The sequence below is a fragment of the Myotis myotis genome, unplaced genomic scaffold (genome assembly GCF_014108235.1).
Source record: "Myotis myotis isolate mMyoMyo1 unplaced genomic scaffold, mMyoMyo1.p scaffold_m19_p_7, whole genome shotgun sequence".
Classification (NCBI taxonomy): domain Eukaryota; kingdom Metazoa; phylum Chordata; class Mammalia; order Chiroptera; family Vespertilionidae; genus Myotis; species Myotis myotis.
The window spans coordinates 83,854,328-83,881,479 of NW_023416379.1; the positions used below are offsets into that span (position 1 = coordinate 83,854,328).

Consider the following 27,152-nt stretch of genomic DNA (forward strand, 5'->3'; position numbering starts at 1 on the left):
TTTTAAGAGAAACCTTTTTCTCCCCTGCAGGTTTATTTCTCTTTGACCTAAACTAAGACTGATCCTCTGATAGCCAGTTAAAATGTGTGAAGTAGGAGGAGTAAAGGAAACTCCAATCGTTAGTTCTAAGTTATAAAGCAAAGTTAATATAGGTATACACAGCAAAAGATTTATTTTAAAGGATAAAAGAAAACTTTATAAACTTGCCTTGTAGTTCGAACATGTTGGACATCATAAAGAAAATCTTGTAAGTGTTTAGATATTTTGCTATAATACCATGTCAGCAGATGAATGTTGAAGTAGTTTATTTTTGTGTATCAACATTAATTTGAAATTAAATATTAAGGGACTATATTATGGCTGTTTTTCTTTAAAAGTCCAGCATGATTTAGTAGGTATAGCTCTTTTAAACCATGCAGGGTATCCTTACGGAGTTTTATTTTTCATGAAACTAAACGGTATTCATTTTGGTAGGTCCAAGAATATGATTAAAAGAATCCTAGTCGTCTCAATGTTTGCTCTGTTTTTATAACAGGTTCTACACATGGGTAATAGTGTGTAGATGTGAAGTTAAAATTATATAGAAAAGCACAATTACATGGAATTTTTAAAGATTTCTGTAAACTTTTAAATATCCTGGATATCCTGCTTAGCTATAAAGATCTATTAAAAATGGCTATTACATACTTAACATAATTTTATTTCAGATGAACATATGCTTCAATTATAAAAAGTTGCTTAGAAACAAAGTTATACAGAAAGCTTATGATATGATGCGGTTTCAAATTATAAATAGATTTCTTGTAGACGGACTAGTTAAAATGTTAGCTGCACTGCAGGTTTATTTCTCTGTTTTACATGGGAGAGCATAATGTTGAGATAATTCTGTGGTCTGTTATTTTGTAAAATTATTTCCTTTTTGAAGTTTGCTCAAATATTGGGAGCTGCCGGAGTGAATACTTCATAATACTTTGATTAATTTAGAATCTAATTTTATTTCAGTAAGGGTTAATGAGAATATTAAACCTTTTTATTGTTTTAACTACCTCATTTCTATACTTCTGAAAAACATTTTGACTCGTATGAGATAATTTTTTTCTATTTCAGGTCATTACTCTGAGAAGTAGATAAGTTACAGATGCCAAATGCAAATATGTACAGCAATTTCATTTTTCAAGTTTTAGTGCAACAAAATAGCATATTATTATTTTCATTAATATAATGTCATCCGGAAAAGCTAGCAGTTACTTTATCCAAGAAACATACCTTTATGTTTAACAGGTTCATCTCTTATAGGATTTTAAAATATGGTAACACTTACCCCAAAAGAAGTTTTGCTGACATGGTGTCACTGTGCTGAAGAGGCTGTTTGATGCCATAGTCCCTCCTTTTTTTTTCAGGTAGAACTTGTACCCTCTGTTGTAAATTCTGCTTGCAGCCTTAAACTGAAAATACAAACCATACCCAAACCTTGTTTTAGTTTTGCAGTATGCCTGGAGTACATAGACTTTATATTTATATTTTTTTTTTCTGTCAAGAAATTATGTAGCTGGTAACATGTGAAAAGCAAGGAAACAAAACAAAAAGAGAATGAGCAAATATTTGAAGGACCTACTATTACTGCATAGACTGTGGTTAGAGAGCACTCACTGACTCTGTTGGTCTCGGTGGCTGGTAGTGACCTGCGGAGATTAACCATTTAAAAACCAGAGACTTCTTGCTGTCCTCCTGGAGAAAGTTTGCACCGCACTTGTGGTTCTGTGGTTGTTTGTGAGGCGAATGAAGCATTCACACAATCCAAAAAAGCAAAAGCTTTAAAACTCCTTTTTTTTGCAAGCACTATTACTGGAGAGACAGAATCATGTGGTTTGTGACCTCACAGTGCTCAAAGTGAAGTGGGACTGCCTACCACTGTGGCTTTTTTCCCCCCTTGCTCTTGCTCTCTCTTTCTCTCTCTCTCTCTGACAAAAGGCTTGTGGTAAGGCCCTTCCTGGCATCCAGAAGGATATAGCTATTTAATTTTTGTGACTCATGAGGATTTGGATAGAACACAAATGCTGAAGGAGCTCAAACTCCTGTAAGGTTAAGCATTTGTAGAGCAGAACTCTGCAGTTAGGGGCTTTCCTTTCTATTCCCCCCCACCCCCACTTTTTAATTTTTTTTGCCTCCTCCTTTTATTTAGTTCATTATTGTGTCTGTGGAAAAGTGAGCAAAATTGGCTCAAGAGGCTGTGTGAAATTCTGAACAACAGTGATGATTTACAATAATTTACATCTTTGGATTGTATCACATTCTGGGGTCTGCTTCATATTTGCTGGGTGATTGGAGTCCTTCTGTTTTTCTTTTTCCTGTCTTCTTAAACTTGTGAATCTGTAACTCATTGTAAAAAAGTTTACCTTTCTTAAGGTCTGGTTGCAAACTGCTTGCTGGGCTTGACTGTAATTGGCTGTCATGAAAGTGTTAGTCTGGGGATTCCTTTTACAAATGTTAAATCATGTCTGTCTAGTTTATGTATGATCAATATTAGATGCTGGCTCCTACAGTATGGATTAAATGTAATTAGTATCATTTATATTATTTATACCTTTTATGACTAGTTTAAGGATTTATAAAAATCAATGATAAGAATTGTAACAGATTATTGGCTGAATTTTAGTTTTCTTTATGCTTGTAATGATTTTTATTTTTCAAGGAATTGTATTCATTTTGCATAATTCTTTAGTTTATTTGGATTTTAACTTTAACAACAGAGGCTTTGCTAGCAAATCTTATACATGTATAAAGTAAACTTCTTATGTTGTAATTTAGATTGTTCAATATTAGGTTTTATAAACTCAGAATAGAGTGGGTTAACAGAAGCTGTATTTTTTGTTTATAATGAAAGCTTTGAAATAAATTGCAAAATGCTGTGTGTAGCAAGAAATAATGCACACAGACAGAGTATGTTAGTCGTCTCGATTTGCTAATTCTGATTCAGAAGAAAATTGGAAACATCTTTGGGAAACTATCTCCTTTTTTACCCCTTTGGACATGTATGTATAGAACTCATTTTCTTATTAGGATGATTATATATCATAGGCAGAGAATTTCATATTTATGAATAGAGCTTCCTGTTTTCATCAGTTGGGAGCGATGGGGTATTTTTCAACAAAAATTATAAAGCTGAACAGACCAATCTTCTAGGCATTTTTTCCCATTTATCAGCCACTCTGAATTTGCATGTTAGACTTCTTCCTAGTGTGATAGTAACTAGGAGTGGCATAGAGTAAATGACTAGGAGGGTGGGCGGAGACAGTGAATTACAAAACATTATTTAGGGTAGATAATTGGGTAAGGGCTGGGAAACACTAAGGAGGGTGTTAGAGCCAAAATATCCTTGCCTATGGACTTCCAGCACAGTTCATTATCTGCTTTTGGTTTATATTAGATAAAGATAAATGTGCAGACATGTTCATAAGTTTCTTCACAAAATATTTGATTTGCCCAAAATGCACCAGGAAGACATGGGAATGATTTTAATCCTTTATTATTCACATGTCCAGAATTTTCCCATAACAAACTTTTAGTGATAAAACACTAAACATGCACTTTAGTGTTTTATTTTAAATATATATTTATGCCTCATTGTGTATGTAAACATTTTACATTGAAAAGTAAAAGCTTTCATTTAATGTAATCATTCATACAAAAGAGAAAAGTTATTTAGTTACAGTTTTAAATAACTATGGTGTACTGGTATGATCTATATCTAAAGGAGGTCTTTGTTTATATAATTTGTGGAATTTCCAAATGTAGTTCCATATGCACTTACAATAGCAGCAGAATCAGGCAGTTGAAAAAATTTGGGTAGCCGCTGTAGTATGGTAAATAAATGCTTTTTTAGTGTCTGTGTGAGGATTCTCTGACATCTTACAACCCCAACTATTAGCTAAATATTTTCTCCTTTTAATGTTTTCAAAAAAATATGTGCACGTTGGCCCTCTAACCTAACTTTGTAAGCATTTGAATAATTTTCAACATCTATGTATCTATTACCCATTTTTTCTCTTTGTGCGGGTAGCCCTCCTGCACATAATTTTTGGGTCAGGATAATCACTCATGTTATGTAAGAGTTTAGTAGATATTGTTAAATATGACTTTTATGTTTTGTGTGAGGCCTGTCAAATTATGGCAGAAGAAAGACAGTGAAGTCATTAAAGATTGTATATTCATTATCCACACATTCTTTTTCTAAATTAAAAATATATCCACTTTGGATCAAATAATTACTTTGTGATAAAAATTAAAAAACAAGTGATCAAGGTACATATGTGATAATTGAGAGTTTGTTTAATTAGAAGTAACTTACCACATGTAATAAAGAGAGATTGATTCAGAAAAGTCACTGCAAATAAAGCTCTTGATTATGGATTTATACGATGCTTAAAATGAAAAATGGAAACCACAGAGTTTTTTGGTTGTTGTTTTTCAAAGACCCTCAAACTTCATTTTTGGGAATTATGTTAGTATTTTCTATGTTGACGTAAGTAACAAATTTAGGTCTGTTGTATAAATTATGTACTTTATTGCCATAGATGTGAAATACTCCTTTGAACTTGAAATCAATTTCAATAAGTAAAGACATTAGTTATCTTGCTCCCCCCATTACCTTGTATTTACTAAATTTGTCAACATTGGTCAAACTTTTTATATTGTATGCTGTTAGACTATATAACAGTATAATAGTTTTTTAAATGTTACATATATTCATTGTTACCTTTGAATTATTTTTTTTTTATTTTCTGAACTAATGAACCTATTTAGATTCAATAGTTTTATCAGTGTCAATATTGTGCTTATTTCTATGTGTGTGTGTTTTTTTATTGTTTTAACTTCTATTTGGTGCTGTTCTATTTTTTTCTTAATTGACAACAACAGGGCCAAATGATTTGATATAGGTTTTTTATTAATTGTAGATATTCTAATTTGGCTTAAATTTTTCTCATTGATAATGAGGTTTTTAGGAAGACACTTTCTTAATTTATTGTTTTAGCTTGGTATATGACAATTTATTTTTTGACTCTTTTTTTGGATTAGATGTATAGCTGTTTAAGCTGATATAGCATTTATTGGGCCTTATATTGATGATTTGAAAAGTTTTTATATTAGTTAAAGACATTATTAGTATTTTAAATTATGATGATTATGAGATATTAATTTTACTTTCTTATTTTAATGGGGTATGTCTGTGTACACAACTGCATGCATATTTCTGTGATCGTGTGTTCAGGGTATTATTTTGTGTTACTTTTTGTAATGAGTATTCTTTTTCCTCCTCAGTTTGTTTTAATTAAATTATGTAAAAACCCAAAGCACCACCATGTCCATGATTGTTTGAACAAGTTCATTTGGTTAGTATTAACAGCTATCTGTCTAAATGTGAGATTACGTGGGAATGAGATGCCAAAAGAGAAAATACTAAACTTTTCTATCTTCCTCGTACTCCCCCTCTCTTTTCCCCATTTTTCTTCCCTCTTTTCCTCCCTCTCTCCTCCAGGCTTTTTCAGTTTCTTTATCACTGTTTTGATAATTCTATAGTGTCTCAAAGTAGATTCTTAAAGTTCTAGTAGTAGATATTGACATTAATTCTCCCTAATGAATACCTGGCAGGTTTGAGGCACCTAAGATTTCAAGGCGAATTATAGTTATGTCTACACTGTTATATGTACACCTCATTTGTTAGATGGTATTGGCATCTGATTACACTGATTTTCTTCCTTTTTAACAGTTTTTAATTCCTTCCTCTATGTTAATTTACTTTAACATATTGTTTCACATGACATTGGCACTTTAATTATGAGGATTTGTTTTTCCACCTTTGACTGTTCTTCAAAGTGCAGAGTGATCCATACTTGTGTAATGTAGCTGTATAAATAACTCATGTTTCTTATAATTATTAGAACAATTCATCTTCTAATGCTGTCATTTTTCTAAGAAGAAAAAAAAAGGCGAGAACTTGTAGAAAATATGGGAAACATGCTCATATGACAGCTGAGGATGTGGCTAGGCTAAAGCAGGAAACTACTACCCACAATGCAATGTTACATATACTACCACTTAATAAAATTTATATCAAACATGCTACTGACAAAACCAAAGAAAAATAATATCCCAACTATGCTAGTTAACATACTAAATCTATCTAGGGAAAAATGAAACTAATCTTTTTGGAACTTTGTATTGAGAGAATATAGTAAATGAAACCGGGGCATCATAGTACATTGGAGCTCTGTGGTAACTTTGTGCTGTGGGACTTGGTTGTAGGAAAACTGTCTTATAATGACAACCTTTTGGATATTAACTTTCCTGGGAAAGGCACAAAACGGCACCCCCTTTCTTTTTTAATTGAATTGTTGCAGTATTAAATATAGTTAGAGGACATTGTCATTTGGTAAGTAAAATAAGTTAAATTAATGAGACATTCATGATTATTTAAATGTTTTATCTAGCCCAGGTATATTTCTTCCCGTTTTGTTTTATGTTGTCTTTTACTGCCAGGTTTGAGGTGGGGCTTGAATTGTCCACTGAAGCATATTTCTTTTCAGAGTAATTGTTTTTCTTTGTCTTTTTATTTATGTTAACCTACCTATAGCTTACCTGATCAACCCATATGCTTTACTCTAAAGAGGGTTAGTCTAAAGCAAAATGTAAACTGCTTTTATAATGTGGTTGAAAAAGATATTGTGGTATCTTCTGAAAAGGTCAGATTTTAATATACTTAGGGTTTTTGTTTATAAATCTTAAACTTCTGTGCTCTTAGCTGTCAGACTATAGCAATTTTGATGAATTTAGTACCTTAGTAATTTAGATGAATTATGCGGCTTTACAAGGGAGGTTTTTAAAATTTAAAAAGGGAACATAGTGGAGTTTTGGATTGATAAATGTATAGAAATTTTATCAGAGGAAAAATAGAAAAGACTATTAAATTAGTGTTAGTTGTGAAAGATCCCCTCTTAGTATTCCGGCATATAAATTACCACTGTGTCAGATCTGGCATGGTAATTGTCATCTCATTATTTAAAGATTAATATATTATCTCTCTGTCTATATCTCTATTAAGGATGATTTGCTTAATTGTTTGAAGTAGTTTCTCCTTCAGAGACTGCTTATCAATACCAGCTGTGGCACTGTGGCTTTTCTCCATGGTCTCATGGTGGTCTTTGGAACAACGTTCTTCAACTTTGACAGGTGAGACAGAGGCTCTCCAGTGCCACTGCTTTTGGATGAATCTAGCTGTGGTTGGAGAGAGTGCATCTTGCCAAAATATATGGGTGAGACCACACACAGCCTTTAAAATAGTTATTGTAGGCTTATTTTTAGGGTTACATGTCTTGACAGTTCTTTTATTTGCATGCCAATTTCATTGCTGTGTATAGATTTTTCATTGGCCTTAGTAAAGGCGATTGCACATTTATCCTCTATTTGTTAAGCCTTGTGTATAATTTACACTGGAAAATACTCTTGAATTCAGAAATAATTAACAATATAGAAAATATATTGAAAATGAGTCACTAGAATACTGGTCTTTTTGCTTTTATAAATTTGACAGTATTCCCTTTGGAAATCTCAATTTTCAAGATAGTTTAGTAGTCAAAAATTGCTCCAAATTGAACTTTTAGATCAAATAAGTTAGGAGAGAATGTTAAAATATTCATATTACTTCAATTACATTAATAGTAAAAAATTTATGGTTCTTGTTATTCAGAAGTACAGCTTTTATAATATTGATACAATAACGTATTGTTCAAAATGTAAGTTTTACACATTAGTAAAAGCTTGAAACATCGAAACAAATGGCCAGAGAAGTCAATTTCTTAATGCATAATCATAAAATGCAAGCCATCTAGTCTTTTTATGGGATGATTAAAACTTTATTCAACTTAGTGAACTGTAAAATTGTATGTTTAAAAAAAGTATGTTTAGTCTTCTAAAACTGGCTTTTTTAGTCAAGATCTCTCTTTGGACTTCTATAAAATGTTTCCTTTTATAAAATGCATTTGTATAATTATTTATGATTCTTAAGTTATTAGTGATAAGAAGCTTAAGTTTAAGAAGCTTAACTTCTTGAGCCCTGGCAGGTAATTAGTTACAAGACTTTTCACTTGATGATCAATGCTTGTTGGTTAGTTATGTATTTATAAAATATTGTAAGCAGCTAAGATAAGATTACAGTTTCATTGTAGATATTCTTATAGGGAAAACAGAATCTATGGAGATAATTGGAAATTCAGTTTTCTCTCCACTATTATTGCAGTACCCTTCCTTTGCTGAGTGGTCTGGCAGGAAACTACTGGGGAAATTGTGTTCCTACAGCTTTTTCAGAGCATAAGTTGTGGAAAGAAGAGAGATCATAGTATATACAAAAAGGTTGTCTAAAGAAAAGTTTGGCTCTTAACTTTCAGAAATTGGTCGTGTATGTTAACCTTGATTAGATGCTATATTTTTTTAAAAAGTTTTATAAGTTATTTTTAGGATATTTGAGGAAAATGGCTATTAGTGATACTATGGCATATTTATTGAGTGTGATAATACTATTGCATGTATATAATAGGAAAATATCCTTATTAAAAAAGGTGAATGATGAGATATTTTTAAGAAGTTAATACCATGATTAAACAAAAATATACATAAAACAAATGTGGCATAAATGAACAATTGGTGAGTCCAGGTAAAGGGTATATAGACATTCATTTTACTACTTTTCACCTTAAACAGTGACTTCTGAAAGGTGAAGCATTTTGTGGAGGTGTATAGAGATTTATTTTATTTCAAAGTGAAATCAGATAGGGGAAATTCATTTATTTGTATAGTTTTTAAAAATTAAGTGAATATGATGGGTTGTGCATAACAATTTTAGATTTTAGTTTATAGTTTTAGTTTTTACATTTTTGTTCTATTCACCATAAAAAAATCTAATTTTCACAAATTTATACATGGCAAAAATAAATAAGAAATAGTATAATATTTTTGAAAATAGCAACTTTTAAAATTTTACATTTGTGTAACAGTAACTCAGAGCTAGACCAGTTTGTTAGAGATTTCTAGAGGACCAAAACAATTATGATATTGTCATTTATTTATTCTGAATTGGATGCTTTTAAAATAGAGGGCAGGGCAAAAATAGGTTTACAGTTGTTTGTATGGAAAATAATACAATAATTAATAATAATACACTGTGTTTCATGCACTCACAACTGTATACCTACTTTTGCCTTACCCTCTATGTAAAAGTACCTTAAAAAGTTCATTCACATTAAATTCATACTACTGAATATTACTGCTACTAAATTGTTTATATACTATTCACTTCAGTTGTACTCTTTGAAAAAGTATTTTAATGGGCAGAAGCCTATAGTCTCTATGTAAATTATTAATTCTGAATTTGTATTATGCTAGTTAATATCCTAAGGAGGTCTGTACATTTTTTCTCTAGAGGGTAAAATAGTAAATATTTTTGGTTTTATGAGACATAGAGTTTCTAGTCACTGCTGTACTCTGCCATTGTGTCTGAAAGCAGTAAGTTAGACAATAAGTAAAACTTTATAAATAGGCAGCTGGCCTGCTGTACTTTGCCCAATCCTGCCACCTGTACTTCATGTATAGAAATGTGTGGCCCAGTGGACATCTTCTTTTATAGAAAAGGCAAGAATAGTTTGAAAAATGATCAAAATTTTACATATTATAATGGAATTTTTTCTTAAAGTATTTATAAAATCTGTTTTGTTTGTTTATTTTTATGTGAAAGATGACATCCATGGTCCTTCATAACTATTTTTTGAATTGAATAGTGCAATTTCATCTTGATCATGTAATTATTAAATTCTAGAGTCCTGGTGCATGAAATTCGTGCACAGTGTGTGTGTGTGTGTGTGTGGGGGGGGGGGGGGTGGTCCCCTCAGCCCAGCCTGTGCCCTATCCAATCTGGGACCCCTCGGGGGATTTCCGACTGCTGGTTTAGGCCCAAGCCTGGGGATCGGGCCTAAACCGGCAGTCGGACATCCCTCTCACAATCCTGGACTGTTGGCTCCTAATCGCTCACCTGTCTGCCTGCCTGCCTGGTCACCCCTAACTGTGCCACATCCTCCTTCCCCCCCAACCCTCCGCTGGCCTGATTGCTCCTCACTGCCTCTGCGGCTGGCCTGATTGCCCCTAACTGCCCGCAGTTGCCAGCCAGGTTGCCCCCAACTGCTCCCTCCCTGATGGCTGGTTGCTCCTAACTGCCCCCCCCCGCTGGCCTGGTCACCCCCAACTTCTTCCCTCGCCAGCCTAGTTGCCCCTCACTGTCCCCCCTGCCAGCCTAATCGCCCCAACTTCTCCTCCTGCAGACCTGGTAGCCCCCGACTGCATCCCCCCGCCAGCCTGGTCACCTCTTACTGCCCGCCCCTCCCCCCCGCACCCCTGCTGGCCTGGTTGCTCCCAACTGCCCCCCTCTGCCAGCCTGGTCATCCCAACTCCCCCTCCCCCCTCCCGCACCCCCCCCCCCCCCCGCATGCTGGCCTGGTCACACCCTATTGCGCCCCCCCAACCCGCCGGCCTGGTCGTCCCTCATGACCCCCCCCCACCCCCTCTCCGCTGGCTTGGTCACCCCACGCAGCCTGCTGTTCAGTCATTTGGTCATCCCACACTAACCCCCCTGCCAGCCTGGTCGCCGCACGCAGCCTGCTTGTTCAGTCATTTGGTCGTCCCTCACTAATCCCCTGCCAGCTTGGTCGCCCCATGCAATCTGCTTGTTCAGTTGTTTGGTCGTCCCTTATTAACCCCCCACCAGTCTGGTTGTAGGCAGCCATCTTGTGAGGGTGTGAGGGTTAATTTGCTTATTACCTCTTTATTATATAGGATTGTGAATAGCTTTATGTAACCCTAAAATTCCTTTAGAGATAAGGTTGGAATAAATAATCTTTTTTTTAAATATATTTTTTATTGATTAAGATATTACATATGTGTCCTTGTCCCCACGTTACCCTCTACCCCCCCCCCTTCATGCCCTCACCCCCCCCCCCCCCCCCCGTTGTCCAATTCCATTGGTTAGGCCTATATGCTTGCATGTAAGTCCTTTGGTTGATCTTTCCCCCTTACCCCCAACCTCCCCTACATTCCCTCCAAGGCCCGACAGTTCAATCAATGCCTCTCCGTCTCTGGATCAGTCCTTGTTCATCAGTTTATGTTGTTCATTATATTCCACAAATGAGTGAGATCATGTATTTATCCGCTCTCCAGTTCCATCCATGCTGTGGCAAATGGTAAGAGTTCCTTTTTCTTCTTCTTCTTCTTAAAGAATACCTTTCAGCATTTCATATAATGCTGGTTTGGTGGTGATGAACTCCTTTAGCTTTTTCTTATCCGTGAAGCTCTTTATCTGACCTTCTATTCTGAATGATAGCTTTGCTGGATAAAGTAATCTTGGTTGCAGGTTCTTGCTATTCATCACTTTGAATATTTCTTGCCACTCTCTTCTGGCCTGCATGGTTTCTGTTGAGAAATCAGCTGACAGTCGTATGGGTACTCCCTTGTAGGTAACTGACTGTCTTTCTCTTGCTGCTTTTAAGATTCTCTCTTTGTCTTTTGCTCTTGGCATTTTAATTATGATGTGTCTTGGTGTGGTCCTCTTTGGATTCCTTTTGTTTGGGGTTCTCTGCGCTATCTGGACTTGTAAGTCTATTTCTTTCACCAGGTAGGGGATTTTTCTGTCATTATTTCTTCAAATAGGTTTTCAATATCTTGCCCTCTCTCGTCTTCTGGTACCCCTATAATTCTGATGTTGGTACGCTTGAAGTTGTCCCAGAGGCTCATTACACTATCTTCATATTTTTGGAATCTCTTTTCTTTTCTCTTTTTCGGTTGGGTATTTTTTGTTTCTTTGTATTTCAAATCTTTGACTTGATTCTTGGGATCCTCTTGTCTGCTGTTGGATCTCTGTAAATTATTCTTTATTTCAGTCAGTGTATGCTTAATTTCTAGTTGGTCCTTTTTCATGTCCTCCATGGTCTCACTATACTTATTGAGGGACTCATTAAATTTATCGGCGGTTTCCATAAAATTCTTGAAAAACCTTATAAACGTGGCCTTGAACTCTATATCCAGTCGTTTGCTTTCCTCCATTTCTGCCATTTGTGACCTGTTTCTTTGTCTCCGCATTTTGGCTGCTTCCCTGTGTTGGTAGAGTGGCTTTGTGTGCTAGGTGTCCTGTAGGGCCCAGTGTCTCAGCCTCCCCAGTTACCTGAGGTGGACACTCTTGTTGCACCCCCTTGTGGGCTTTGTGCACAGTCTTGTTGTAGTTATGCCTTGGTTGTTGTAGGATCACTGGGAGGAATTGATCTCCAGGCCAATTGGCAGTGAGAATCAGCTGTGTCTGCAGTGGGAGAACTTCTGTGCTGGATACATCCTTCTGGGGCAAGACTTGCTTCAGTGGGGCTTTGGTGCTCACTGAGTCTGCCCCCTGAGTGTGTCCCTTATGGATCTGAGGAGTTGTGATCTGGATGGTCCCCCTCTGACCACTGGGTACAGTGGCTCTTGGATCTAAGGAGGTGCTAATTTAGCCTCTGCCTGAGGTTACACAGCAGGAGCTACGAAGAGAACTGCAGATTCCCCTTCCTTTTTTGGAGTTTGGAGGTGCCCTGATGAGGCTCAGCTGTGAAGCAATGCAAGCTGCTGTGGGGCCTTGGGCCTTCTCTTGGAAGTTCTGGGTCTGTCTGGCCCGGCTGCAGTTAGGTAATTATCAGGTTGCAAAGGGCCGGGGCATTCATATGCAAAAGCTTCTGCCGCAGCGTGGGTGGGGCGGGGTCTCAAGGAATCAAAGGGCGGAGCAAGCAGCTATGGCGGATCCTTAGCCCTGCCCTAAGGAGTCGTGCTTCTCAGTGTCCCGGTAATGGCTGCAAGCACCTCTGAGGGAAAGCCGCCCTCAAGTTCGCCTGCTGCCAGACAGTCCAGTTTCTCCCCGTATGAGTCCTGGGTCCCCAGAGATTTCCGGAACTGGAGTTCAGAGCCATCAGGAGCTTGTGACTCCCTCCAGATTCAAAAAGACAGCCGTGTCCTCAGGTGCCAGCCCCTTTCCGCGCGCGCGAGCCCCCGTACCTCTTCACTTTACTTCCGCAGCTCCTCTGGCTCTCAGTGTGCTTTTCTTTCCTTCTAGTTGTAGAATTTACACTCAGCCAGCCTTCCTGTAGTTCTGGATGATGTCCGTTTTGTGTTTTTGTTCTATTTTTCAATTGTTGTGGGAGGCAGCAATTTCCCGGTGTTTATCTATTCCGCCATCTTAGTTTGATCAAATAATCTTGATTATAGTGTATTTCCAGGTTACCTTAAGTCTGAGAATTTATCTAGTTGCTCATTATTATGAATAAATATGCTAAAATTCCTTTCATCCACAGAAATGTTTTCTTTTTCAATTAACTCTGTTTAATGCTCAAGCATAAAATAATTCATAGTGATTGTGATGAGCTATTTCCCCTCTTTTACATTTATATTTGAATTTAAATTTGAGTCGAAAAGGAATTATTTTTGGTATTACTTAATCTCCAGAACATTCATTGCACCCACCATTGGACATAATATCCAAAATAAATTAATTTTCTGAGGATTCACCTATATTAGGTAGACTGAGTACTATTTATTGGATGATGGTGATGGTTAAATCAACTTAGCAGGAAAATAACCTTTTTTTAAATATTATCAAGGAGCAAATGAACTCGTATCCTGATCTGAATTTGAGACCTTTATGTATTAACTACAGGTCTGGTTCATGAATAAGTGCACCAGTGGGGTCCCTCTGCCTGGCCTGCAGGATTGGGCTGAAACCAGCTCTCCAACATCCCCCAAGGAGTCCAGGATTGCAAGAGGGTGCAGACCAGGCTGAGGGACACCACTGGTGCATGATTCTAGGGAGTGACACAGGAGGTTGGTTAGCCTCGGAGGGACCGCGGGAGGGCTCCAGGTTATATCTGACCCATCTTGCTCAGACCCGATGGGCTGAACCCCAGCAGCAAGCTCACCTACCAGTCGTAGTGTCTTTCCCCTGGTGGTCAGTGCATGTCATAGCAACTGGCCGACCAATAGACTCTCTGCCCCCTGGTGGTCAGTGCACATCATAGCAACTAGTCGGCTGGTCAACTGTCTGTCCCCTGGTGGTTAGTGCATGTCATAGCGAGTCGTTGAGTGGCCTTAGCATATCATTAGCATATTATACTTTGATTGGTTGAACAGACGATCGGACACTTAGCATATTAGGCTTTTATTATATAGGACTAGAGGCCCTGTGCACAAAAATTTGTGCACTCGGGGGGTATCCCTCAGCCCGGCCTGTGCCCTCTAGCAGTCTGGGACCCCTTGGGGGATGACCACCTGCTGGCTTAGGCCTGCTTCCCGGGGGATTGGGCCTAAGCTGGCAATCAGACATTCCTCTGGCAGCCCGGCAGCCCTCAGGGGATGTCCACTTGTCAGCGGGGAGCAGACCTAAGCTGCAGTCAGACATCCTTAGCAGTGCTGAGGAGGCAGGAGAGGCTCCCACCCCCACCACTGTACTAGCAGCCATCAGCCTGGCTTATGGCTGAGCAGAGCCCCCCCACGTGGGAGCGCACTGACCACCAGAGGGCAGCTCCTGCATTGAGCACCTGCCCCCTGGTGGTCAGTGTGTGTCATAGTGACCAGTCATTCCCAGTCTTTCTGCTGTTAGGGTCAGTTTGCATATTACCCTTTTACTATATAGGATAGAGGCCTGGTGCACAGGTGGGGGCCGGCTGGTTTGCCCTGAAGGGTTCCCGGATCAGGGTAGGGGTCCCGCTTGGGTGCCTGGCCAGCCTGGATGAGGGGCTGATGGCTGTTTGCAGCTGGTCACATTTCCTTCAGGGTGGGGGTCCCCACTGGGGTGCCTGGCCAGTCTGGGTGAGGGGCTGAGGGCCGTTTTCAGGCTGGCCGGCGACTGAAGCTCCCAGCCTCTCCTTTTGTTCTTTTTTTTTTTATTCTGGGATTTATTTACCTTCTATAATTTAAACTTCGTTGCTGTCACTGGAGCTGAGAGCTGGCTCCAGCTCTGAGGCCACGGCCTGCTGAAAGCAGGTATCTGGTGTTTGTTTAGCTTCTATGATTGAAACTTTGTTGCTGTCACTGGAGCTGAGAGCTGGCTCCAGCTCCGTGGCCACCGCTGGCTGAAAGCAGGTATCTGGTGTTTGTTTAGCTTCTATAATTGAAACTTTGTTGCTTTCGGAGCTTAGAGCCGGGCCGCGGCAGGCGGGGAACCTTGGCTTCCTCCATCACTGGAGCAAGCAAGCCTCCTGCTCGCTTCAGCTGCGTGGCTGCCAGCTGCCATCTTGGTTGGCGGTTAATTTACATATTGCTCTGATTAGCCAATGGGAAGCGTAGCGAAGGTATGGTCAATTACCCTTTTTGTCTTTTATTAGATAGGATACTTAAGGTTTTAGGTTGAGCTACAGGTAAATGAGATGACTTCAAGCAGAAATTTATAGTTTATATTGTTGAGCACCTTATTTTGAAATAATTTCTGTATATTATCTATGGTCATTTTAGACAATTCCATACACAGCTAAGGATCGGACAGGGGAGAGATCAACCGAAGAACTTATATGCTAGCATATAGGCCTGACCAATGGAAACAGACAACAGGGGGATGAGGGCATGATTGGAGGGGGGGGGTGGAGGGTAATGTGGGGATAAAGACACATATGTAATAATTTAATCAATAAAAAATTTAAAAAAAATATATAAGTCATAATTTCATCACAAAAGAGCAATCCTCCTCCTGTTTCTCCCCTAGAAGCACTGGCTATTGTCTACCTTCATAAATGATGAATTTCTAACATGATTGTTTTTACACCTCTCTTCTTTAATATTTAGTTATAGAAGAGAAACATAAATCACTGTGAGTAACATAGCCTTCCTGGGAAGGCAACACACAAACAACTAACATATAGAAACTCAAAAAGCATCATCTAGGGTTATTTAATGTAAGTTAAGCCTGCCCTACCTACCTTAATAGATTTTAAAAAGTACCACTGTACTGTAGCAATTTAATAAACTAGTTGACAGGAGAAATATGATATTAAACATACTTTACTTAAAAAGATAAGGAAATATTTAATATTAATGTAGGAAACATTTTCATCCCAAATTAAAAAGTTTTGGCATTTAAAATTTTAATGTTCACTTAGTATAAAAATTAACCTTTGACAATAGTATCTGGCCCCCAAACTAATGGTTAAGTATTATTTTGCTACCTCTTTGTATTGTTTAAATTTCTAGGACTATTGTCCTTTGTACCTACCAATCCATTTTTAAAATTTAAGAATTCTAAAGATTGCATATTTCTGGAAGAAGTTATGCATTATCAAGATAGTTGATAAATACAACAAGAATTGTTAGTATTTTACTGCATGAAATCATAATAAAGTTTATAATGCTGAAAATATAAAAAAGACCCCATTTTAAAAAATTTATAGGTTTTATTTTAGCAGATTTAATTTTATGGAAAAGTTGAGCAGGATGTAAAGAGTTCCATTATTCCCCAGCCCTCAGTTTCCTTATTGTTAACATCTTCCACTTGTGTCCTCCTTTAATTGATGACCCAATATTGATACATTGTTGTTAACTAATGTCATTAGTTTACATTAGGAGTCATTCTTTATGTTGTGTAGTTCTATAGGTTGTATCAAATGCATAATTTTATACATCCTCTATTGTAGTATCATTCAGAATAGTTTTTTCTAAAAATCCTCATAAAATTTTGTTTAATTAAACATAACATAAAATTTAGGACCTCAACTATTTTAGCAACTGGTCTTTTTACTCTGTATATAGTATTGTATTTTTTTAGGATGTCAGATAGTTGGAATCATACAAAATACAGCCTTTTCAGACTGGATTCTTTCGCTTAGCAATATTCACTTATGGCTCCTCCATGTCTTTCTTTGTTGCTTAATTACTAATTTCTTTTTTTACTGCTAAATAATACTTCATTGTGTGGATGTACCACAGTTTGTTTATATGTTTACCTATTGAAGGACATCTCAGTTACTTCCAGTTTCTGGCAATTATAAATAAAGCTACTGTAAATATGAATGCAGGTTTTTATGTGGACCTAAGTTTTTCACTCATTTGGGTAAATATTTAAGAGTATTAGTTAGATTGTTAGGTAACGCTATGTTTAACTTTGTAAGGAACTGCTCAAATGTCCATAGTGGTTGTATGATTTTGCATTCACACCAGTAATGAATGAGCGCCCTTGTTGCTCCACATAGTTGTCAGCATTTGCTTTTCTCAGTGTTTTGGATTTCAGCCATTCCAATAGTTGTGGAGTGGCACCTTGTCATTTTAATTTGCAATTGCTTCATGATAAATGATGTTGAGCATCTTTTCTTATGCCTATTTGCTATCTATAGATCTTCTTTGGGAGGTGTTCAGCACTTTCACCTTATTTTTAGTTTTTGTTGTTGTTTGTTTTCTTGTTGAGTTATTGCATAAGCCAGAACTTCCAGGATGAAGTTGAATAGAAGTGGTGAAAGAGAATATCCCTGTCCTATGACTGATCTTTGGGAGGAACACATCTAGTTTCTTTCCAATAAGTATGATGTTTGCTGTACATTTTTTGCAGATGTTCTTTTTCAGTTTGAGGATGTTCCCTTCTATTTCTGGTTTGCTGAGAATTTTTATCATGAATGGGTGTTGGATATTTCAGCTAGTTCTTCTTTATGTATTGCTTAGGAACATTTGGTCTTTCTTTTTAACCTGGTGATATGATGGATTTTAGCAATTGATTTCGAAATGTTGAACCAGCCTTGTATACCTGGACTAAATCCCACTTGTCTGTGGTGTATAATTCTTTCTATATATTATTGGATATGATTTGCTCATACTTTGTGGAGGATTTTTTGCACCTATGTTCATGGAAAATATTGTTCTGTATTTTTTCCTACTTGCAATGTTTTTGTCTGCTTTTAGTATTAAGTAATGCTGGCCACATAGAATGAGTTAGGACATGTTTCCTGTGGATTAGGTTGTAGAGAATTTCTTCCTTAAATATTTGCTAGAATTCACCAGTGAGTAGGACTAGTGCTTCCTGTTCTGGAAGGTTATTAATTATTGATTCAATTGAAAAATTAAATATCGGCCTATTCAGATAATTTATTTCTCTTGTCTGAGTTTTGGTAACGTGTATTTCAGGGAATTGGTTCATTTTATCTACAGTATTAAATTTTGGGGCATACAATTGTTCCTAGTATTCCTTTATTATCTTTTTAAAGTCCATGAGATAAGCAATCATGTCCTCTTCTTTCATTCCTCATATTAGTAATTTGTGTTCTCATGTTTTTTGTTGTTGTTTTGTTTTATAACCTAGCAACCTAAAATGTGCTCCAAAGAGAACAAAGAAAAGCAAGATTTATAAAAGCAAAACACTGGTACAGTTTTTATTTAAATTATTTATGCAAATAAATTATGTAGCTCACTTAACAGGGATTGGGTCCTTTCAAGGTGAGGAATAATAGATCTGGTTGCCATGGTAAGGAGGAAGTAATGACCATATATGTCCATGTAGCAGTCCTTGATGCAAGGTGTTTATGATTTGTCCTTTAACTGAGTTAGGCAACAGGTCAGCAATTTAGTAGCTGTTCTGAGACTGTGACATGAGATATGCACAGGCCCCAAATCTTCAAGGTCTTCCCAGCATTGATTCTTTTCTCTACCATTTCCATTTTAAGTGACACTCTTAGCAATGCTTATTCCATTTTATTTTTACCACTTAAACATCTCTCATATTTATAACTTTGTAACTTTTGTCTTTTTGTCAGTGCCCTTCTTCTTTATTTCTTTTTTTTCATCTTCCACCTTTCCTGGTTCTTTTTTCTTTATAGTAAATGATTCTGGATTTTTACTTATGATAGTGAATTAAAAGATCCCCTTTAAATTTAAGTAAGAAAGGGTTTAAGGTATTTGAAGAAAATGTTAAGTAAATGGAAGTGCAAAAGTATGTTGAAGATGGAATATGAAAAACACATTAGAAAGTACCAAGGTTTCCTACAAGGTTAAATAAGTGTGTTATTCATTCTTTCCTCTTTTGAGACTAGAACTTTCTTCTATGGATCCTATAGGGAGGAAAGTTCATAATTTTAATGTGCATTACCTATATCATAAGTGCAGAATGCATATGTAGGGACTAGAGGCCTGGTGCACGAAATTCCTGCACTTGGGGCGGGGGTGTCCCTCAGCCTGGCTTGCACCCTCTCACAGTCAGGAGTTCTAAGGGGATGTCCAACTGATGGCTTAGGCCTGCTCCCCGTGGGGAGCTGGCAGTAGGACATCATTAGTGCTGCCAGAGGTGGGAGCGGCTCCCGCCACTGCCGTTGCGCTTGCCAGCTGTGAGCTCGGCTTCTGGCTGAGTGGGGCTCTCCCTGTGGGAGCACACTGACCACCAGGGGGCAGCTCCTGCATTGAGTGTCGGCCCCCTGGTGGTCAGTGCATGTCATAGTGACTGGTTGTTCCAAAGTTTGGTTTATTTGCATATTAGCCTTTTATTATATAAGATTGTCACAGTGCTTGATATTGTCACACCAAAGTGCAGTTCTGTGGAGGAGAGGAATGACAGGTATCAAGATGGGTTGATGAATAGAGGATGGGCAAAAAGTTGTGCTCTTTCTTATTAAGGGGTAGGTTTTAAGAGTATCTTAGAGAACCCACATCTACCTTCATTTATATCTACTTGAATTGAGTGAGTAGAGGTGGGCTGGGGAGTGTAGTAGATAGAAGTCAGAATTCAAAGACATATTAGGGGCTTCCTCATGTAGAGCTTTTAATAAGATGTGGTAATAAACTTGAAGAACAGGAATTCCACAAGAATTTTCATTAGTGACAGTTTTTTCATTGTAGTTGGGATCTAAAAGTTTTCAATTTCATGAATTATTTGAATATTTTTTCCAGAAACATGATTCAAATACTCACCTGCTTTTCCTTTGAAATAAACTAGTTATCAAAAATTTACATCCTACTTTCTCTCTCAATTAAATGATTTTTATATTGCCTAAAGGTTAAAGTAAGCACTTTTCATGTTAGCTTTACTCCTGAGTGATGCCCAGTTCTCTTAACTATGTCTGCTTGTTGTCCGAGAGTGCTGCAGTAGAGTGTTTTTAACTGATTGTTCTGTCATTCTTTATAATTATCTTTATTAAGCAAGTCACAGACTTATCATTGTACTCTCCTCAATGTAGTTCTTGCTCATAGGATGTAATACTTTGAAAAAATCATTCAGATCTTGTGGGATGACATTTAAAATGAAATCAACTTCTAGTTGTTAGAAAAAGTAACAGCTGTGACTTTGTAAGCTACTGTTAGTGGCTTTGGAAGCTAGTTGGTAAGCTAATTGTCATGATGAGGTCATTTTCCAAAAGAAGATGAAATCATTAGCCATCTTGTTTTAGTCATAGTGGGCTTTTTCTTTGACCAAATATTTTCAAATTATGCCCCCCCCCACACACACACTTATTTTCATAGTTGTAATATTATGAAGTAAGATAGTGATGGAATTTTTTAAAGGCAACAGTTTCTACTTAACATTGTCAGTATGTAATTTGTATTTTATACCATAGTTAGAAAAAGACCTCTGTAGATTTGATATATTAATTAATATTTCCTAATGGGAAAGCCAAGTAGTGTGCACTATATATGTGTGAATTTCAACACACAGAATATGAATTCTACCAAGAATTGTGTTCTACTGAGACCCTGTAGGCTGATGATGTAATCAGAGCCATGTAGTCTCTATCTGCTTGAATTTCTGTTGCTTTACCATATATTACTATGTATTCTCTTTTGGTCCTTTGCCCTCCACATCCACTTGTGATTGAAACTTTATGGGTAGTAGAGATCGTACCCTAATCACTTCCATCTATGTTTTTTACCAGTACCTGAATTATCTTTTCCTATGAGTTATAGCCCATATAACCTGTACATTTTAGTTCCAGGATTCCAGACATATCACAAGAGCTAATAGTAGATACTTAATAATTATCTCATTCAATTATCCTTTTCTTTGTAAAAGAAAATAACTAGTGTTGTGTTATACAATATTATAGAAACAGTTATATATCATTTAGAAAGACACCTCTAAAATAGTGAGACCCTGACTGGCTTTGGCTCAGTGGATAGAGCTTTGGCTTGTGGACTGAAGGGTCCCGGGTTCGATTCCAGTCAAGGGCATGTACCTTGGTTGAGGGCACATCCACAGTGGGTGATGTGCTGGAGGCAGCTGGTCGATATTTCTCTCTCATTGATGTTTCTAACTCTCTATCCTTCTCCCTTCCTCTCTGTAAAAAATCAATAAAATATATTTTTTTAAGAATAAAATAGTGAGAACTTTCTGTGAGCCATTAGAATTTATCTTTAAAATGATAATTGATTTGAGATCAATGGGATAAATTGGAGAGCCACAAACTAGACCAAATTGCATTTTAGAATTTAAGGTTCACAAAACAAAAATCAATGTTAAATAATGTCTGTCTGCATTCATTGATGTCCTTTGGTTTGTATGTTGTCTTAAGAAGTTTTAGCCATTTCTTCAAATATCTGTCCTTCCCTTTTTTACTCTTATTTATTTCTGAGACGCCTATCACATGCATTTTGTACATTTGTTTTTGTCCCACATATCTCTGGGGCTTTGTTCATTTTTCCACCTTTTCTTCAGATTGAGTAATTTTTATTTTCACTGTCTTCAATTTTAGTAAATCTTTATCCTGCCATCTCAGATCTGTTGTTAAGTGCCTCCTGCGAAATTTTCATTTCAATTATTGAAACTCAAGTATTTACATTTTCCATTATTTATTTATTTATATATTTTTTATTGATTTTTTTTACAGAGTGGAAGGAAGAGGGATAGAGAATTAGAAACATCAAAAAGAGAGAAACCTTAATCAGCTGCCTCCTGCACACCCCCTACTGGGGATGTGCCCACAACCAAGGTATATGACCTTGACCGGAATCGAACCTGGGACCCTTCAGTCCGCAGGCCGATGCTCTATCCACTGAGCCAAACCAGTTAGGGCACATTTTCCATTTTTTAAAATTTTATCTCTTTATTGATGTTCTACCTTCATTGAATTATTAGCATATTTTTAAATGTTTTTTTAATTGATTTTAGAGAGAGAGCAAGAGAGAGAAACATTGCTGTGAGAGAAACATGATGAGTTGCCTCCTGTATGCACCCCAACTGGGGATTGAACCCTCAAGCTAAGTATGTGCCCTGACTGGGAATCAAATCGGTGACCTTTCGGTTCAGTGCATGGGATGACACTTAACCAACTGAGCCACTCTGAGGGCTTTAATTTTTAAAATATGGTTTCTTTTAGTTCCTTAGATGTATTTTTATTGCTAATTTGAAGTCTTTGCCTGCTAAATCTAATATCTGGCACACTGAGAGATAGTTACTATTGACTGCGCCCCCCCCCCCTTTTTTTATTTGTATTGGTCATTTGTTCTCATTCTTTACATGTCTAGTACTTGTTTTTTGAATACTGGACATTTAAGGTAATAGTCTGCATTCTGATGTTTTCCCCATAAAAAATGTCTTTGTTTGTGAAGTCTGTTTCCCTCAAAATATGGGAATACTTATATGTCTTCTCATTTTTTCTTGCTTTTAATAAAAGATGAGATGTCATCTCTTTATCTACATTACGCATTTATTGTTCCGTCAGTATTTGGATCGTGGTCATACTCAAACATTTTGAGGTAGTAAAGCTTCTGCTCATTGCTGATGGATCTGTGGGCTGGAGAGCATTCCCTATTCTGGCTCTCTTTAAGTCTGCCTTGTTTTTTCTTTTGTTCTGTCTTGTGTCTCTTCTTTGCATGTATGTAGGCACCATAAGTTATGGATGTGCAGATAACTTGTTTCTACTTCAGTTTCTATTATGCATGTACACAATCTCTGGTCAACCTAGGATATGTGAAGAGCTTGTCAGCCCCTATTTGTCAGTCTCACCTTCTAGAACTTTCTGTTAAACCTCTCACTAGTCCCGCTGTCTATTGCTTGTTTTAAACATGATCATAGCCTGAGATGTGGTGAGCTTCTGATCATTCCTGTTCTAGCCTCACTGGGATTGCCACTTTGCCTGACAATGCTCCAAATTAAGTGAACCTACTTTATTTTTTAATTTCTATTTTTTAATTAAATTTATTGGGTGACATTGTTTAATAAGATTATATAAGATTTTAGACTTAAATGGAAGTCGTGAAACCATAAAAATCCTAGAAGAAAATTATAGGCAGTAAAATCTCAGACATCTCATGTAGTAATATTGTCACCAATACATCACTTAGGGTAAGGGAAAAAGTTAACTAATGGGGCTACATCAAACTAAAAAAAACTCCTAGACACCAAAAGAAACCATCAACAAAATGAAAAGGGAATCTACTCTATGGGAAAACATATTCACCAATGATACTAGTACATCTGCTAAGGGGTTAATTTCCAAAGTATATAAACAACTCATACAACTCAATACCAGGAGGATAAACAATCCAATTAAAAAGTGGGCAAAGGGCCTGAATAGACACTTCTCCAAAGAGGACATACAGATGGCCAATAGACATGTGAAAAAATGTTCATTGTCACTAATCATCAGGTAGATGTAAATTAAAACTATAGTGAGGTATCACCTTACACCTGTCAGAATGGTTACCATCAATAAATCAACAAGTGCTGGCAAGGATGTGGAGAAATGGGAACCCTAGTGCACTGCTGGTGGGAATGTGGATGGGTGCAGCCACTATTGAAAACAGTATGGAGGTTGCTCAGAAAGTTAAAAATGGAACTGCCATTTGATCCACTTCTGGGAATATATCCTAAGAATTCCGAAACACCAATAAGAAAGAATGTATGCACCTATTTGTTCATAGCAGCATTATTTACAATAGCTAAGATCTCGAAACAGCACAAGTGCCCATCAGTAGATGAGTGGATAAAAAAGCTGTGGTATATTTATGCAATGGAATACTATGTGGCTGTAAGAAAGAAGGAGCCCTTACCCTTCGAGACAGCAGGGAGGAACCTGGAGACTATTATGCTAAGTGAAATAAGCCAGTCAGAGAAAGACAAGGATCACATGATCTCACTCATGTGGAATCTAATGAACAAAAAAACTGATTAACAAAATAGATCCACAAGTATGGATGTATGGAACAGAATAACATCTCACTGGAGCAGGGGAACAGGAAGAGATTAACCAAAGAACTTATATGCATATGTGTATACTCCATGGACACAGATAATAGTATGGGGAAGGCGTGGGTGGGGCAGGGGTTGGGTGGAGGAGGCATAAAGGGAGAAAATGAGAGACATCTGTGATACTATCAACAATAAAAAATAATGAAAGGATATAAATGCATAAATTAAACTCTGTACAAAATAAAGTGACAAAAATTCCCAAAAAAGATTATATAGATTTTAAGTGCACATTTCTGTGGTACATGATCTGTAGATTGCATTATGTGCCTACCACCAGAGTCACTGTAAACTCACTTTAGCAATAGCAGAAAAGCTGGTGGTTTTTACAGCCTCTTTGGCCCTGCTTTACTCTGCTGATAAGGCTTTGGTAAATGGAAGCATACCTGGTAAAATACCATGGACACATGATATTGCCCATTAGAGTTCTATACTATTCACAAATAAATGCTTCTCAGTGTATTGTATTCTTTTGCTTGATTTCCACAGTGCTGAAATGGTGTTTTTTTTGACAGTTTTGTCTAGTTCACAAGAGGACTTATTGACCTCACTCTCATGTCTAATGTGAACTTCTGGTCTCTATCTCTTGCCTGGTCTTTTTATACATTTCCTAACCCCTCTCCCAGTTTTTATTCTTGCTCTCCCTATATTCTCTTCTGCATGTAGCAACCCAGAATCAGAGATCATTATAATGTGGGAAATGCAGTACTAGAGATGCATGCATAATGTTGTGTTTTCAAGGATGAGTTTGGCTTAATTTTGCTTGTAGAAGTCTAGAAATATTTTATTCAGGAAGAGACCTTTGAGGTAGGCAAGAGAGTAGTAGAAACCTGGGAGGTAAAGAGAGACAAGGAAAGAATTGTGAAAGTGTCTAGGTCCAAGAAATGCTGATTTTATTGTGGGCGACATTGAGTGGGGAGTGGGAGTACATAAGAAGGTATTAGTAGTAGTTAGGGGTCATGTAATTAAGGGTTGCGGGTACCATATTGAGGAGCATAGACTTTATTGAGCCAACATGGGTCTTAAACAGGTGACTGATTGAGTTTTATGTTTTTGGAAGAAAACTATTTGGGCAGATGGAGGTTGAGCCAGATTAGGGAAACTGCAGGACAATGCATTTTAGAAAGCTTTTGGAGTAGTTCAAGTGAAAGATGATATAATTTTGTCTACCTTGATGCTGTGAAAGACTTTGAACTTTATGCTTCCAGTGTAGCACAGATTGTCCCCTCGGTTGCCACATTGGTATTTATATTCATTTCGTTAGGGCAGTGGTCAGCAAACTCATTCGTCAACAGAGCCAAATATGAACAGTACAACGATTGAAATTTCTTTTGAGAGCCAAATTTTTTAAACTTAAACTATATAGGTAGGTACATTGTTATTAACTTAATTAGGGTACTCCTAAGCTGGCCTTTGCTAAAAACGTCTTCAATCTGATTGAGGTACATTCGCTGAGGTCGACCCCTTCCAACTCTCTCATCCACACTCGTCTTGTATACTTGTTTCGTCTATCTCCTTTCGTTCATCCTCTCTATATGTTCAAACCATCTCAACATACCTTTCTCAATCCTCGACACTACATCTTCTTTCACTCCACAACGTTCCCTAAAATTAACTTAATAAACTTTACTTAAAGTTTTAAGTCAACTTCGCACACGGTATTTTGTGGAAGAGCCACACTCAAGGGGCCAAAGAGCCACATGTGGCTCGCAAGCCGCGGTTTGCCGACCACTGCGTTAGGGAGATTAGGGTTAGCTGGGAGAGGGGAAATATTTGGTTATCTTTTAAAATCTAGAGTGTGGAAGAGGAGGAATTCCAGAGGCATCATTATGGAGAATACATCTTATATTGGCAAAGTCCTTTATAGTTTATGAACTAAGTATTTATGTACATGTCTAACTCAATTTTTAATTTGAATCTTATTAAAACCCCATGAGACAGACACAGTAGATGGTAATAAATACATGTAATGGAATATAACAGTTGATGTTCAATAAAGATTTAGTACTTTGTTTAGTGTGTTTTTACTGTTAAGTAAGAAACCCTGAATCCACACTGAGGTCTTCTGATTTTCAAGTTTAGGAGAGAGCAGATAGTGACTTAGACTCAACCTCAAAAGTAAGAATGAAAGAAAGAATAAGTGAAATATGCTGAAAAGTAGGTTTCCATGTGGTTACTTTGTAGTGAAATGTATTATGAAAGGTTTTGTTTTAAGAATGTCATTAAATTAAAAAAATGTACTTATTTGAAGATAGTAAAGGATCAGAGATACAGAGACAAATACTGCATGGATCACCTTACTACCACCTCTACCTCTGAGCTCACTGTTCAGGAAACAGATATAGAAATAGATCTTTGTAATATGGCATAAGGAATAGTTTAGTTGAGATAAAATAGTACCTTATATTTGTATAAGTTATTTTTTATTACAGCTTGTAGAGTATGTTAATGTTTTTGTTCCTATATATCCCCTTTCGTTTTATCATCTACTCCCCAACATGTACTCATTGCTCCAGCTATCAACATTATTTTTTTCTTTTTTCTTTTTTTAATTAAATCTTTATTGTTCAGATTATTACATTAGTTACTCTTTTTTCCCACCATAACTCCCCTCCACCCAGTTCCCACCCCACCCTCCGCCCTCACTCCCCACCCACTGTCCTCATCCATAGGTGCATGATTATTGTCCAATCTCTTCCCTCACCCACACCGCTTCCTCCCACCCCCAAGAATAGTCCATTCCCTTTCTATGTCCCTGATTCTATTACAATCGCCAGTTCACACTGTTCATCATATTATTTATTCCCTTGATTTTTAGATTCACTTGTTAATAGATGTGTATTTGTTGTTCATAATTTGTATCTTTACCTTTTTCTTCTTCTTCCTCTTCTTAAAGGATACC

General features: G+C 37.1%; 1 protein-coding gene and 1 long non-coding RNA gene across 8 annotated transcripts in view; both read left to right on the plus strand.

Annotated features, from left to right (window-relative positions):
- The window catches only part of SUPT3H (SPT3 homolog, SAGA and STAGA complex component), a 436,829-nt gene that overhangs the window by 47,303 nt on the left and 362,374 nt on the right, over window positions 1-27,152 (plus strand). The window lies entirely within an intron of this gene.
- LOC118659735 overlaps window positions 5,151-27,152 on the plus strand; it is a 30,182-nt gene continuing 8,180 nt past the window's right edge. For both annotated transcript variants that reach the window (XR_004968689.1, XR_004968688.1), the window contains exons 1-2: window positions 5,151-5,390; window positions 7,100-7,227. This is a non-coding gene — a long non-coding RNA (uncharacterized LOC118659735). The remainder of the gene's footprint in view (window positions 5,391-7,099; window positions 7,228-27,152) is intronic.